The sequence below is a fragment of the Chiloscyllium plagiosum genome, unplaced genomic scaffold (genome assembly GCF_037043375.1).
Source record: "Chiloscyllium plagiosum isolate Xiang-an unplaced genomic scaffold, Cpla_swu_hap1 HiC_scaffold_23, whole genome shotgun sequence".
In the NCBI taxonomy this organism is placed as follows: domain Eukaryota; kingdom Metazoa; phylum Chordata; class Chondrichthyes; order Orectolobiformes; family Hemiscylliidae; genus Chiloscyllium; species Chiloscyllium plagiosum.
Window position 1 is genome coordinate 15,924,384 of NW_028270161.1, and position 16,023 is coordinate 15,940,406.

A 16,023-nucleotide genomic window follows, 5' to 3' on the forward strand; every position below is an offset into this window, starting at 1 on the left:
TCCAAACCGAGGACCACTTCCATCTAGAAGGACAAGAACAGCACGTTCCCCTCCAATTTTCTCACCATTCTGACTTGGCAATATATACCTTCAGCATTGCTAGGTCAAAATCCTGGAATTCCCTTCCTAAGGGCATTATAGGGTGACCTAAAGTGATTAAAGAAGGCAGCTGACTGCCACCTTCTCAAGGACAACAAGGGGCAAGCAGCCAATGAATGAACAAAGAAAACATGGAGTACACTACCAGGGAAAGGTACTGAGGTGATTAAAGAGTCAATTGTGTTCTTAACTGGAGGGTACAGTGGATATGGATTGATAATATATGAAGATGAGTTATATTAGAATATAATACAGTGTGGAAACAGGCCATTCAGTTCAACAAGTCCACACTGACCCTCTGAAGAGCACCCCACCCAGACCCATCCCCTAACCCTATGCCTGCATTTCCCATGACTAACAGACCTAAACTACACATCCCTGAACACTATGGGTAATTTAACATGTCCAATCCACCTAATATGTACGTCTTTGGACTGTAGACCTGAAACTTGTTTCTCTCTCCACAAATGCTGTCATTACTATCGCATTTGTCCAGCACTTTATTTTTATTTCAGATTTTCAGCGTCCACTGTACTTTTCTTTTGCAATAATGATTTGATTTCATTCAATTTATTTCCTTGGTATCTTTCAGGTGTTTGTTGTGTCTTCCAAAAAAGAGGGTTGTGTTTTGAGAGCATGTTGGGATTGAAGGATAGCGTGAGAAGGTTGGAAAGGGATGTTGAGATGTTAATTTGTCTTTTGCGTTTCCAGTGTTGACAGGCATGTGTACATTTCTAGCACTTTCTGTTTGCAGTTCAGATTTTCAGGATTCACGGTTCATTTTATCTCTGCTGTGCCACAGAATTAAACTAATTTATTATACTCTCTGAGATGGTGCTGCTGACAAAATGGACCTATGACAGACTGAGTGTTTAACTCAGCATGGTGCTGCATTACTTTCTCATTCTAGTCCAATGCTCTTCCATTCCAAGTTGCTTTAAAAATTACAGGGTTATTCTTTCAGTATTATTCCCAATGGCAAATTTCTTGGTGTCGTTGACATAGATCATAATGTATTTTTCTCAATGTAAACTACAGCTCTCATGATCACTTCTCCCTTAGTTAGCTCAGTATTATGTAAAAAAAAATTATATATCGCACTGGTCGTAATCACCTGATATCTCAAAGCTCTTTATAACCAATTAAATACAGTTACTGTTATTGGAAATGCAGCAACCAATTTGAGCACAGCAATTTCCCACAAATTGCAGAATGATAACATGTTCATTAAGAGATAAATATTGGCTAAAACACTGGGAAGAATTGCCCAGCTTTTATTCAGAAGAACTTCTTTATGTTCAACAGAAATCCATAGGAATTCATTACATTTACTTGGGTAGGGTTATCAGAGTCTGTATTAAACATCTTATTCAAATAAGAGCACTTCTGACAATGATTCATTTTCTCAATGGAATACTTATGTGTTCATGTTCTGTCGTGAGACCTGAAACCAAAACCTTCAGGATCAAAGTGTATCAAGGTTGAGTCACAAGTGTCATAGAATCATGGAGATGTACAGAACAGAAACAAACCCTTTGGTCCAACACGTCCCTGCCGACCAGTTATCCCAACCTAATCTACTCCCATTTGCCAACACTTGGCCCATACCCTTCCTACTCATGAACCCTTCCAGATGCCTTTTAAATGTTGTAATTGTATCAGCTTCCACTATGTCCTCGGCAACTCATTTCATGATATATTGCATAGCTGCAGTGTATTCTCATGCAGCAGCGTTACTTTTATGCAACGCAGTGGTCATCCTGAGGGATGTTTGAGACAGTATCAATTGCGGTGGATGAGGAAGTACAGTGGATGCTGTTTACATGGACTGTCAAAAAGCTTTTGAACACTTAAGAGCAAGTTGGATTACAGACTGTTTAGAAGTCAGAAATAGAGAATATAGATGAAAGCACTGTTTCTTGGTTAGCTGGAAGTGAGTAGCAATGTCGCAAAGGACTCTGCAAAAATTGTTTCTGTTCACAATGGGAAAATAATGCCATAGAGAGAGAACTAGAGAGAGTGGTGACCCACACTGGTAGATGCAATGACATTGGAAGTAGAATAGATAATTGCAAGCAATTATTAACAACATGATGAAATAGGCAAATGAAGATTTCAATAATGGAAAGTGCACAGTAGAACGCTGTTGTTAAAAAGGAAAAGTAACCCAATGATTATATTTTTCATATATATATTTATTGAAATATTTTTACTTTTACCTTAAAAAGTTATAAAAGTACAAAAATACAGAAAAATAGAAATACTACCACTTTATTATATTACAGTAATGTTAACAATAAACTACCTACTACTCTTCAGGATACAATCATCTCATATTTACCTAAATTAAGCTAAGTTAAACTAAACTCAAATTAAATGAAATAGTGTTAAATTAAATTACAATCTAATAAAAGTAAATTACATTACATTACTCTACTCCACTCACTACACCTCAACCGAAGCTCCTGTCCACAGTAGCAACAATTGGCTTGGCTTTCTCCCCCCCCGCCCACCACCATATACAACCCTCACGGCTATATAACAGCCCTATTCAGTACTGCTGATAGGTCCATGTCTATGTAATTTAGAAATGGCCAACATGTCTTATAAAATTGCTCTGTTCCATGGTGCACCATACTCATAATCTTGAAAGACATGCTTCATTACAAGTCTGTGCCACCCCACAAGACCTGGAGGTTTTTCTGATATCCAGTTCATTAGAATGTTCTTGCTCGCACAGTGTATAAGAATGTTAAATAACCTCTTCCTGTGCTCACCCAGAGAGGGCAGATTCAGTAATCCCTAAAGAAGGGATACTGGATCCTCCTTAACTTCAATTCCTGGGATCTTCTCTAGTTCATTCACGATGGCACCCCAATATCCTTGAATCTTGTAGCAGGACCAAAAGCAATTTGTGAGGGTGCCGATGCTGACTTTACATTTGGGACATTTTGGAGAAGATCCTTTCTTAAACTTTGCTGATCTCTCTGGTGCCATATGGACCCTGTGAAGGATTTTCAATTGCATAGCTTCTGCTTTATTGCATATTGAAATTTTCTTTACATTCCTCCATATATCCTCCCATGTCTCTGATGAGATTTCTTTCCCTAGCACCTGATTCCAGATGCCATGGAATCTCTCCATATACCCCAAGATCCTCCCATTCTGCAGATGGTATATTGTACTAACCGAGAGAGCACCCCCACATCGGAGCACTCTTCTCCCTATATCCAATTTGTGAGGCTGAGCCAAGAGCGTGGTCTTTTTCTGCATATAATCCCTAACCTGGAAGTATCGGAAAAGGTCCCTATTAGGGAGTCCATATTTTTGACTTAATCGGTTGAAAGACGTCAAGACTTCTTCCTCAAATAAATCTCCCTAACAGAAGATTCCCTTACCCTCCCATGATCTAAAGCCAGAGTCCATTGACCCAGGTCTAAATCCTGGGGCTCCCACTAATGGGGTAAATGGTGAAATCTTCAGCAAATTTCCCTCACCCTGCCGCATTATCCTCCATGCTTTCACCATATTTATGATATTCAGACTCTCACAGTACTCAACCACAGATCTCATCCTGTCCACAAACAGTAATTTGATGAGGGGACATCTTGCCTGCGAGACCTTAACATCAACAATATCAACCTCAAGTCCTTACTGTCTGGGTAACAACAACGGGAGCATCCTCATAGGATATAATAACCGTGGAAGAACATTCATTTTAATCAGGGCTATATGGCCAAACAATGATAAGGGTAGCCCCTCCCACCACTGCAAGTCCTGCTTTATTCTCACAAGCAATTAGCTCTGTACAGCAGATGGAAGGTAGGGGTCATAAAAATTCCCAGATGAAGAGAACCTTTCTGTGACCACCGAAAAGAAAACTGCATTCCGTCCTCCAGCTTCACCAATCCACCCACAGGCATAAGTCCCGACTTTGCAAAATTTATCCTGTATCCCAAACAATTGCCGAATAATTTAATATTTGTATTAGCCGGGGTACGGTCTTTTCTGGGTTAGCCAGAAACAGAAGGATATCATCCGCATAAAGAGTAATTTTGTGTTCCCCAATTCCCACCTTTGTTGCCACTATTTCAGAGTCCTTTCAGATGCCATCTGCCAACGGCTCAATTCCCAAAGTAAATAGCAGTGGTGAGAGAGGACATCCTGTTGGCTGCCTCTCCCCACACTAAAATTGCTTAATTTGACACCATTCATGATAACTGCCACCTTAGGGCCTCTACATAACACTGCCACCACCTGGTGAAGGCCCCCACTAGACCAAAATGATCTAGAACATCAAAGAAATACGACCATTCCACTCGAACAAAAGACTTTTCAGCACCCAGGGAGACCACCAAGCCCGAAAACAATCTCTGCAGACATACTTGCACTATGTTCAGTGCCTGCCTGATATTGTTGGATGAGCTGCGGCCCTCGATAGAACCCTTCTGGTCCTCCTTTATAATAATGGGCAGCACCTTCTCCAACCTTAGAGCCAGCACCTTTGAGAAAATTTTGAAGTCTACAATTAACAACAATATAGGTATGTATGACACGCAATCCGCGGGGTCTTCCCTTTCTTTAAAATGATGGAGATATTGGCCTCGCTAAGAGAGGGCAGAAGGCAGTCTTGGCTATACAAATGACTATACATCTCCAGAAGTGGTTCAAATGCGGTGGCACTGTGGCTCAGTGGTTAGCACTGCTGCCTCACAGTACCAGGTTCGATTCCAGCCTCAGTCTGTGTGGAGTTTGCACATTCTCCCTGTGACTGCGTGGGTTTCCTCCAGGTGCTCTGGTTTCCTCCCACAGTTCAAAGATGTGCAGGTCAGGTGAATTGGCCATGCTAAATTGCCAATAGTGTTAGGTGCATTAGTCAGAGGGGAAATGGGTCTGGGTGGGTTACTCTTCGGAGGAGCGGTGTGGACTGGTTGGGCCGAAGGACCTGTTTCCACACTGTAGGGAATCTCATCTAATCTAATCTAACTAACATGTATATATAGTCCTTGTAAAATTCACTCGGGAACCCGTCTGGACCGGGTGCCTTACCGCCTCTTGTATTGTCAGAGGTGCACTTAAAAGGAAGCCTGATCTGCGTTTGTACCAGGGAGGTCCAAGTTTTCAAAAAAGATTCTAATCTCACTACTCCATCCCCCCAGCACTCTGACCAGCTTTCTGCATAGAGTTCCCGAAATCTGGCATTAATCTTTTTCAGCTCGCGAATGTTATTGCCGGTTCTCTCCCTAATAGACACAATGGACTGTGGAGCACTTTTCTTCCTGGCCAGATAAGCCAGCTATCTACCTGGCTTATCCCTACATTCAAACAGCCATTGTTTTGCAAAGGAGACCCCTCTCTTCGCTGATTGTGTGAGCAATGAGTCCAGAGCAGCCCGGACAGCCATGACCTGTTGTAATTTAACCACGAATGGTCCGTTGTAACACGCTGACTCGGCTGCCTTCAGCTGGGTCTCAAGCATCCACTGCTGCTCTCCTCTCTGCCTCTTTCTCACTTTGAGTATGAAATAATCAGACCCCTTAAACATGCCTTGCTGGTCTCCCAAAGCACCAATGGATTACTGCCCCTACCTCAACTGATGTCCCAAAAAGCCCTGAACTTCCTTGTATTGTACTGTAAAGAGTTGCCATCCCTCGACAGAAACGGATCCATGCGCCAGTGCTGTGTGTCTGCTCCACTACCCTTGGTCTTAACATCCAAGTACACCACTGCATAGTCTGAAATAGTTATGTTCCTAATCCTGCAGGCCAACACCAGGTCCAAACAAACCGAGGGAACAAGAACATATCAATTCTTGTGCAGCACTTGTGCGGGTTGGAGTAAAAGGTAAAATCCCTCCCAGTGGGGGGGAGAGACCTCCACACATCCACTAACCCCAACTCCTTACACAAGTCCACTAACTGTCTAGACTGCAGTGGTGTACCTGACAGACCCCTTGGTATCCTGTCTATTCCAGGGTCCATGAGACAATTAAAGTCTCCTCCTATAGTCGTGAGGGCACACCTCAAGAGCCATTAATTTAGAGACCACATCAACCAAAACTTTGAGAGGGATGTGCGGGGGGGGGGGACAGTAAACATTCAAGATGCCATACTCTTCTCCGTGCACCAGAGCGTTGAGAATGGTTAACCATCCATATCCATCCTTGATTTGATGTATCACCTGAAGTGGGAGGTTCCTTCATACCAGTATGACCACTCCTCTGCTTTTGGAGTTGAAAGGGGAGAAGAATAGCCTATTGTATCCCCTTTGCTGTAACTTCAGATGTTCCCTATCATTTAAATGTGTCTCTTGTAACAGAGCGATGCTAAACTATTCCTTCTTAAGATTTGAGAGCACATTTTTCCTTTTAATGAGTGAATGGCTCCCCTTTATATTCCAGGTGCACCATCTGAACAGATCGCTAGCCATGACCGCACACTACAGCCCATGGTCCCCCAAGAGGAAGAAGCCCATTCAATGTGCAGCGAGTGGAAAAAACACAGACTTTATCAAATCTGAAAACTATTCCTACAAACTAAGAAACTAACCACTACTCATAACTTGAACAAATAAACACTAAAACAACAAATCCCCAGAGATCTCTCCCCTCACCCATAGGGGGCATTCACTCCCAACCTTACAGCTCTCCTGGCACCTTTCAGTTAAGGCCATGCCCCAAACCCAGGCAAAGGGAAAAAAACACGTTATTTACACTCCTGCAAGCTAATAATGGATGCCCTCCCCTCCCTCTCCATATCTCAACCCCACACATCTTTACACCAAAGAAGTAACCACCCTTCACCCAGAAAAACATAACAGTAAAATAACAGATAACTACCAAATGGATATAATATGAATCAAATCAAATTTTAGACCAGGCCTCTAAGGCCTGAAACCACAAAAGAGAAAAGAACAAAGAAAGAGAAGATTAAAAAAAAAATATGCCATTGTCTGCACACATCTTTTCCTCTTTCCCCCTCGGTCCAAGTCCGTTATTTCAGCGGGTTCATAAATTCTTTTGCTTTTTCTGCCGAGTTGAAGTTATAGGCAGACCCCCGATAACTAAAACATAGTACTGCTGGGTACCTCAGAGCATATTGAATATTTCAGTCTCTTAATTTTATCTTAACATCATCTTCTTAATTATGTCTCCAGAAAAGTCTTGAAAAAACATTATTCTCGAACCTTTATATACCAGATCTCTTCCACACAAGAGGTAGAAGTCTCTTTTGAGATTCAAGCACAAGGAGCATTCAGATCCCTCTGTATCACAACATTCTCTAACCACTCCCTATTTAAATAATATTCCACTTTTATATTACTGCTTGACAATGTGGACAACTTCATTTCTTCCCAAATTATATCCCATTTGCCAGATTTTCTGCCCATTCCTCACAACTTAACTTTCCAACTTATTTTCATATCAGTAACAAATTTGGCTACAATACAATCGGTCTCTGGATGTTTCTATTATTAACTGCTTTTTTTTTTATAGTCGCACTAGGACTGGGCAGGGGCTCAACCCGACCTGGACCTGCAGGTGAATTGGCGATGCTAAATTGCCCATAGTGTTAGATGCATTAGGAGGAAAATGGGTCTGGGTGGATTACTCTTCGGAGGGTTGGTGTGGACTGGTTGGGCTGAAGGGCCTGTTTCCATACTGTAGGGAATCTAATCTAATCGCGATCAGATGAGCCCCTCCACACTCACCCGGCCTGACTCGATCTCCAGCCCCAGCAATTCCAGGAGCCACTTCTCAAGGAACTCAGCCAGGTTGTCACCTTCCTTGCACTCCGGAAAACCCACAACATGTAAGCTTTCTCTCCAAGCTCGATTTTCAAGGTCGTCGACCTGTTCCAGCAAGGCCCGAATCTGGCCTTCCAAGACTTGGATCCGCTCCTCAGAGTTCTCCATCACAGCCTCTGACGCCGCAGTCCTTTGCTTAACCACTTCCACGCATCAATCCAATGCCCGAATCTCCTACTCATGCTTTGTCAGTATGGCAGTAATCAGTTCCAGCGCTGTTTTGATTTTTTCACGGAGTTCTGCAAACTCCCTGAGTAGGTGCTGCTGCTCCACCAAGCTTAAAGGCACTGCCAGGGGAGTCAAAGCAGCAACTGTGGGTGCGCCTGACACAGCAGGGGAGTGCACTGCCTGCTGTACTCACCTCACACCTTTTCCTTTAGTCATCTTCATTCCCAGAACATCCAAATCCAAATTTAAAATAGGTGCTCTGCCTGCTTTATACTGAAAATTTTCCTCAGAGGTGGCTATCGGGTGGGGGTGGGGGTGGTGGGGTTGGGGGGGATAGGTAAGAGTAGGAGCCTACCTTGCCTGGGGTATGGCACAGAGCCCAACATGGCAGATCTTTCAGACTGCCACCATCTTGAATCTCTCAATAATTATATCTTGAGTAAGGAGATGCTGTAATGAGGAAGACCAGAGAAACTTGTTGGAGTAGGAGAAAGGATCAGGTTAATAAGATATTAAAACTTATCAGCTTAATAAACCTGCCTTATGGAGAGTCACAGGGATCAGTAATAAGGCCTCAACAATTTATGACCTGTTTTAATGACTTGCATGAAGAGACCAGTTGTATTGTAGCCACATTTATTACTGATATGAAAATAAGTTGGAAAGTTAAGTTGTGAGGAATGGGCAAAAAATCTGGCAAATGGGATATAATGTGGGAAGAAACGAAGTTGTCCACATTGTCAAGCAGTAATAGAAAAGTGGAATATTATTTAAATGGAGAGTGGTTGCGATACAGAGGGATCAGAGGGCTCCTCATGCTTAAAGCACAAAAAGTAAATAGAAAGACAGCATGTGATTAGGAAAGCAAACGGAATGTTAGCCTTTATTACATGCAGGAGAGAATAAAAGTAGGTCTTACTACAACCGTACAGAATATAATGAGACCACTCCTTGAACGCTGTGTATAGTTGTAGTCGGCTTATTAAAGGAGAAATATACTTTCGTTAGGTACAGTTCAGGGAAGATTCACTAGGATTCCTGGGATTTAGGGATTGTCTTATGATGAAAGGTTGAACAGATTAGACCTCTACTTATTACAGTTTAAAAGAATGAGCGATGATCATATTGAAAAATATAAAATGCTGTGCAGACTTGGTAGGGTCACAAGAGCCCTTGAGGGGCTAAATCCAAACTGAGACTACGTTGTTTAGTTGATGACTTGTATTATCAGCAGCAGTGACAATAATAGATAGATTTGAGTTCTCAGTGAATAGATATTTCTCCATTTTGCTTTTTATCACCAGCTTTGTCCTGAGAGGGTAAGAGAAAAAGACAAGGAGAGACAGAGAGAGAAAGCCTTCCTGTTATGACAAATCTCTCATTTTATCTCTGCTCTGCTCCAAAGCTGTTGTCTAAAATACAGTTCCTTCATGTATTCCTGTGTCTAGCTTCATGTTTTTTTTTCCAGGCCATATAATCTCTAAGTGACTTTTATCCTGATTTGTGAAACTTCCTAAAATTTGTAAACAAAACAGAAGGTGCAGGTCTGAGTAACTGGTTATATTTATTTTAATGACATGTTAATTTCCATTCAGATGTGTTTGTTTATTGTTGGTCTCATAAGTTTGGCTCAACTTAATCAGTCACCATCGTAAATCATTGTTATTATCTTTAAAAATAATTTTAGTCCATAAAATATCTCAGATATTAAAATCAGATGATAAATGTTGAAAATTGATAATCCAGTATCATAATGTTATTGGGGGCAGGCAGGGAAGTGTCTTACTGAATGATGGAACAGACTGGAAGGGCTGAATAGCCTGCTTCTGTTCCTATTTCTTATGTTCTTATAATCTTAAAAGGAACTCCACAAATAGATAATGTGATGATGCTGTGCTTTAAGAATTATATTCTGTCATGGTTCCTTTTAGAGAAAGACTGGGTTACAGGTACCAAGCAGTCTTTGAGAAGATAAACAACTTGTGAGCCTTCAGGGTTTTTTTTTAAGGTTGGAACAATAGAAGCAGCCTGAGTGAGTGTGGTTAAGGTCTCACAGATCAAGGATTTTTAGAGTCATAGAGTCATAGAGATGTACAGCATGGAAACAGACCATTTGGTCCAACCCGTCCATGCTGATCAGATATCCAACCTGCCAGCACCCAGCCCATATCCCTCCAAACCCTTCCTATTCATATACCCATCCAAATGCCTCTTAAATTGCAATTGTACCAGCCTCCACCACTTCCTCTGGCAGCTCATTCCATACACGTACCACCCTCTGTATGAAAACGTTGGCCCTTAGGTCTCTCTTATATCTTTCCCCTCTCACTCTAAACATATGACCTCTAGTTCTAGACTCCCCGATCCCAGGGAAAAGGCTTTGCCTATTTACCCTATCCATGCTGCTCATAATTTTGTAAACATCTATAAGGTCACCCCTCAGCCTCCGACACTCCAGGGAAAACAGCCCCAGCCAGTTCAGCCTCTCCCTATAGCTCAAATCTTCCAACCCTGTGTAAATCTTTTCTGAACCCTTTCAAGTTTCACAACATCTTTCCAATAGGAAGGAGACCAGAATTGCACACAATATTCCAACAGTGGCCTAAGCAATGTCCTGTACAGTTACCTCCCAACTCCTGTACTCAATACTCTGACCTATAAAGGAAAGCATACCAAACGCCTTCTTCTCTATCCTATCTACCTGCGACTCCACTTTCAAGGAGCTGTGAACCTACACTCCAAGGTGTCTTTATTCAGCAACACTCCCTAGGATATTACCATTAGTTAGCTTTTAGAAATTGCTGGAGCTTTGAAGAAGTTGATGCTATTTTTCCCCCTCTCTCAGCTACAGTTAGAAGCTAGGATTTCTCTTCCTACTGTGGGCATTTCATGTGAGAAAATCTGATTTCTGAATTTTTGTTTTCCCAAAGGGCATGTTTATGGGATGTTACTATACTGGAACAGTTAATTAGTAATAGTTACTGTATCTGCTATTCTGTTAAGTTTTCCAGTAAAGTTGCTATTTTAAATTTCTCTTTCTTTTGTTGCATTTTACTACAATGTTTAAATAAATTGTGTTTTGCTCAATGTCCAGTGGTTTGACCAGCTGAATTTTGTCTGCAACATGGCACTTTACATTTTATTTAAATTAAGAAACAGTTAGTATCTAGGCTACCTTCTTAAAATATTTTGAAGGGGTCTGGTCTGCTCCATAATAATAACACTATGAATGAACAGTTAATGGAACACAGGATTTCACCATGAGGTATAGAATATTAAAGTCAAGAATTAATAAAGAATCTATGTAAAATCTTAGGAACATTACTGTTGATCAATTTTAGTCCCACACAATAGGTAAGATGTGGAGACAATTGAGAGAGTAGAGCATAGATTGAGTAGGATGCCACCAAGTACAAAATAAAAAAAACAAAGAAGAACATGAAATTGGGACAATTTTCATTGGAACAGAGTGTTAAATGTACATTAATCATATCATGACTGTGTAATTATAATATGATACATTGTCTAAAGAAAGTTAATGTTTCAAAATGAATACGGCAACATATAAGATCACTCCCAGAAGTCACAGGATTATTTTTTTGATTCACTGTCAGCCAAAAAAAGTAGACAAACCGATGCACTATCTCAGTGTCAGTCATAAACGTTCATGTTTTATCTGGTCTTCAGTTGGGGGATAAGAGTTACCCATCCAATCTTTCCCATTTCTGAAAGATACATTTGTGGTGAAAACTATTGGTCCTTCAAAAAGTGATCTTAATAGCATTCATCTTAATATCGGATTTCCTGAAGTAAGCTGTATCCACAGAAATTCCAAAGACAAACATGCATGATTAATGACTTGACCACATGTACCAAAACATCAGAGTGGCCCTATTCATTATTCTTCTGCCTTCAAGAACATCCCATTGGCCAAAAAGATCTTTTCAAAAAGTCAATTTCTGCAGAACAGTCTGTGTCGCTTTTCTCTTTTCCTGAACTGAACTTGTGTGTGTATGTGTGCACGCATTTTGGGGTTATTTGAAGAGATAAGCATTGATATTCCCATATTATCGACTGTGTATGTTAATCAATTTTTGCGTCTTCATTGAATTAATTTTGCTTTGTTAGTAAGCCAATAGTTGCATTTAATAAGAAACCTGTTTGATAGACCTTTCAATTTCAAACCTGATATGGTTATGGTAATTTAATAGGGGGCCATCGCAGCAACTAGGAAGCCTATTTTTTGTTTTATGTTGTGACCTGTGGACAAGAGTGACACAGAACTCCTACAGCTTGATTGTAACACCACAATACACTGGAGAAGGTAATCTAACCCTCAATATTATTTCACCATTCAGTTAGATCATTACTGATCAGATCTCACTCCATTTGTAATGTTACCAATAATACTTAATTAATCTCATTTTTAAAAATTTTCTCTTACCACCATTCTACCTGTAAAATGCAGTATTACTCAATGCTCAATATGCTTCCATTGTCCTTTTGGAAATTTACTGTGGTTACAATTGCTGAATAACTAAAACAAATAAAAGTGAATCATGACAACAATATTATAACCCATGTTGCAATAAATCAGCACCAACAATTCACAGCCAAATAGAATAGAGGTGGAAAAATAGAGTCTAAAGATCTCCATGCTCCTTTTCCAGCACAGATACTACCAATGGACATGTAATGATGCCAAGTCCTCCAAAGACATCTCTTGCATCAGGCATTGGTGGCTTCATATGAATAAATATGATTAACTCAGTACAATATCTTAGAATTTATGCAATTATGTTGATATAGTCATAGTCTACATTATTCCGCTCATCACTACCATTATGTTCCTATTTCAAACAGTACAACATTTGCGCATTCTATATATCGAGGCATCAATCTTTACTATGTTGTGCAATGATGAACTTTCGGTGTATGATGATGTTAATAATCTGTACCATTCTCTATACTGTATAGTGTTACAATATCTAACCATATTGGTGGCATTGTATGAGGTTTGTAATACTAAGCTGACTCATAAGCTATCACCAAGAAATTTTATTGCTAACTGCTTGAGAAACATACTCATTGGAGACAGAATAGCATCCTGCTATATTAGAGACATATTCAAATATTGAGAGATTGCATTAAACATCAAGTGTCAATGTATGATTCTATTATACATAATATTGAGAGTGAATATTACTAAACGAACTACTGGAAAAACAATAATGAGAACTACAGTGTATTGACTGGAAAGAATAATATCGTTATCATAGAGTGAGAACTGTACTGAAGTCTTATGGAAAAAAAGTGAGAGTAATTTGTGTGTATTCAGTGAGTTGTATTGAAGTAAATATCCTGTTCTCTAGTGAGAAAATTAATGCGCAGTCACAAGGACACATATTTCAATTTGTATGTAAAATGGTTATTAGTTTGCACAAGGAATAAATGTTTTGACTCCGATTATAGCAGGGAGGTGATTCAAAGACGAATACAGTGCTATCCCCGTAGACTTCATCTGGACTGTACTGAGATCACAACAGTATTCTTGAAAAAAAAGATATGTCTCCAGGTTGCAAATTTCTGTCATGGGTCTTCATATGTGACTTCATGTGAGTCTTTAGCAGCCCATTTCCTGACTGGCTGATCTAACAACATTGGACAGGATGTACCACGTGATGTTGAGATCTCGATTTTCTTCCTTTCACTTCTTTCTCTCTTGTTGCTCTACCTCAAATAAGATACTGTGGTGTAAAGAGTGATGCAATTGATAGACAAGTTGTCACTATTCTGAAGAATTGATAGCAAGTCTTTCCCACTCCTTAATGGCAATGCTGCTGAACTTTAAGGAGAGTTTCAGAATGACCTTGAAGCATTTTCTTTGTTCTCCCCATAAATGTAGGTATTATTAGAGTTGGGAAAACAGGACCTGGCAAAAAAGATACTTTCCTGACATCCAGGCAGAGTGAGCAATCAATTCTGGTTGATTATGTAGGTGTTTTGCCTGAATGCTTGCGAATCTGGCTTAAAGAACATTGGTGTTTGTCCAACAGCCTTCATATTGAATCTTAAGGATACAATGGAAGCATTACTGATGGAATTTCTCTTGCACACATTTGTGTTGCTGGTACACAGTCCTGGTCTCACTGCAGAGTGGTGATAACAACTGCTCTTTGCAGTAGGACTTTGGTTGATTTAGAGTCATTCAGCATGGAAACAGACCCTTCAGCTCTAACAAGTCCATGCTGAACATAATCCCAAACTAAACTAGACCTGCCTGAAAGTAGGTTAAATTAGAACCCCTACAGTGTGGAAACTGGCCATTTGGCCCAACAAGTCCACACCAACCCTCCAAAGAGTAACCCACCCAGACCCATTCCTCTACATTTACCCCTGACTAATGTACTAACACTATGGGCAATTTATCATGGCTAATTCACCTGACCTACACATCTTTGGATTGTGGGAGGAAACCAGAGCACCCGGAGGAAACCCACGCAGACACGGGGAGAATATGCAAACTCCACACAGACAGTCAGCTAAGGTTGAACCCACGATCCTGGTGCTGTGAGGCAGCAGTGCTAACCACTGAGCCACTGTGCTGCCTGCCTGCTCCTGGCCTCTATCCCTTCAAACCTTTCCTATTCATGCAATTATCTAAATATCTTTTAAATGTTGTAACTGTGCCCACATTCACCACTCCCTCATGAAATTCATTTCACACGTGAACCACCTTCTGTGTCAACGAAATGCCCCTCATATCTTTTTAAAATCTCTCTTCTCCCACCTTAAAAATGTGCCCCCTAATCCTGAAATCGCCCATCCTGAAAAGCAACTACCATTAACAGTAGCTATACCCTTCATTATTTTATAAACTGCTATCAGGTCATCTATCAACCTTCCACGTTGTAGTGAAAAAAGTCTTTTTTTTATTAAACACTCACTGCTGTAGTTTGTGGAAGGTTGAGCTGGTGCAGCTTATCCAGTGTTGAATCATCTCAAAAATGATGACCTGTTGAGAGGTGGCTGCCTCTCAACAAGGAAAGTATTCAACATTCGCCAGAGTTTCTTTTCACATGCATGAGGTGGAATATTTGGGCTGACCAGGTATGGGTTCATATGTAAATTGTGTTCTGGCAACATTTAAGGTCTGTCCGAGTTTACTGTTATGTAGAATTAAAGAATGATTTGAACAAAATGTTGTACATCCAGCGAGTTGTATTGACCTCACCATATTAATGAGAAAGTCATCTTGCAAAATCATCATGAAACCTATTAAACGCCTTTACAGAGTAATCTGCATTATTCTGACAGAACAATGCTAACACTATATCATTGGCAATGTAAGTCCTCACAGAATGCATAGCTATTTCAGAAACTGTATAATTCTATGCTGAATTTAATATTAAGTGTGTGATAGAGTCTGACAGAGGATTATACTACAAGTGACACTATACTGAGCTGGTCTTATAATACTGAACAGATTAATTCTGTTCATAATTCAGTGGTGTATTAATAATAGAAGTAAAAAGAATGGATTATTCCAAATATAATTAAAATCCATCATTACAGCAGTAAAGCATAGAGTTTTAAAATACTCTGACTTCTCTCTTCTTGCTGATTAGAAACTTGCCACTTTTTTTGGGTGGGGATCAGAAATCAATTATTCTGTATATTTGTAACATAACATCCACTTCTACACCCCCTTCATAATAACCTAAATTTGTGCAAAGCTGAATTAGGTGAAAGGAAAATGAGCTCAAGGACGTCTTTGAGTAGAAGTTGTGACTTGACTAAGTAAACAGTTGCTCCCTTTCACAGGCGTAACTTCTCAATGGCTGCTTTGTAAACTAGGTTTCTTTCAGCTAATGGACAGCAGTGTGGGCTTCTAATGATCTGAGGTAGACTAAGTCATGGTCCATTGGTATAGTCCATTGGACAGGTTTC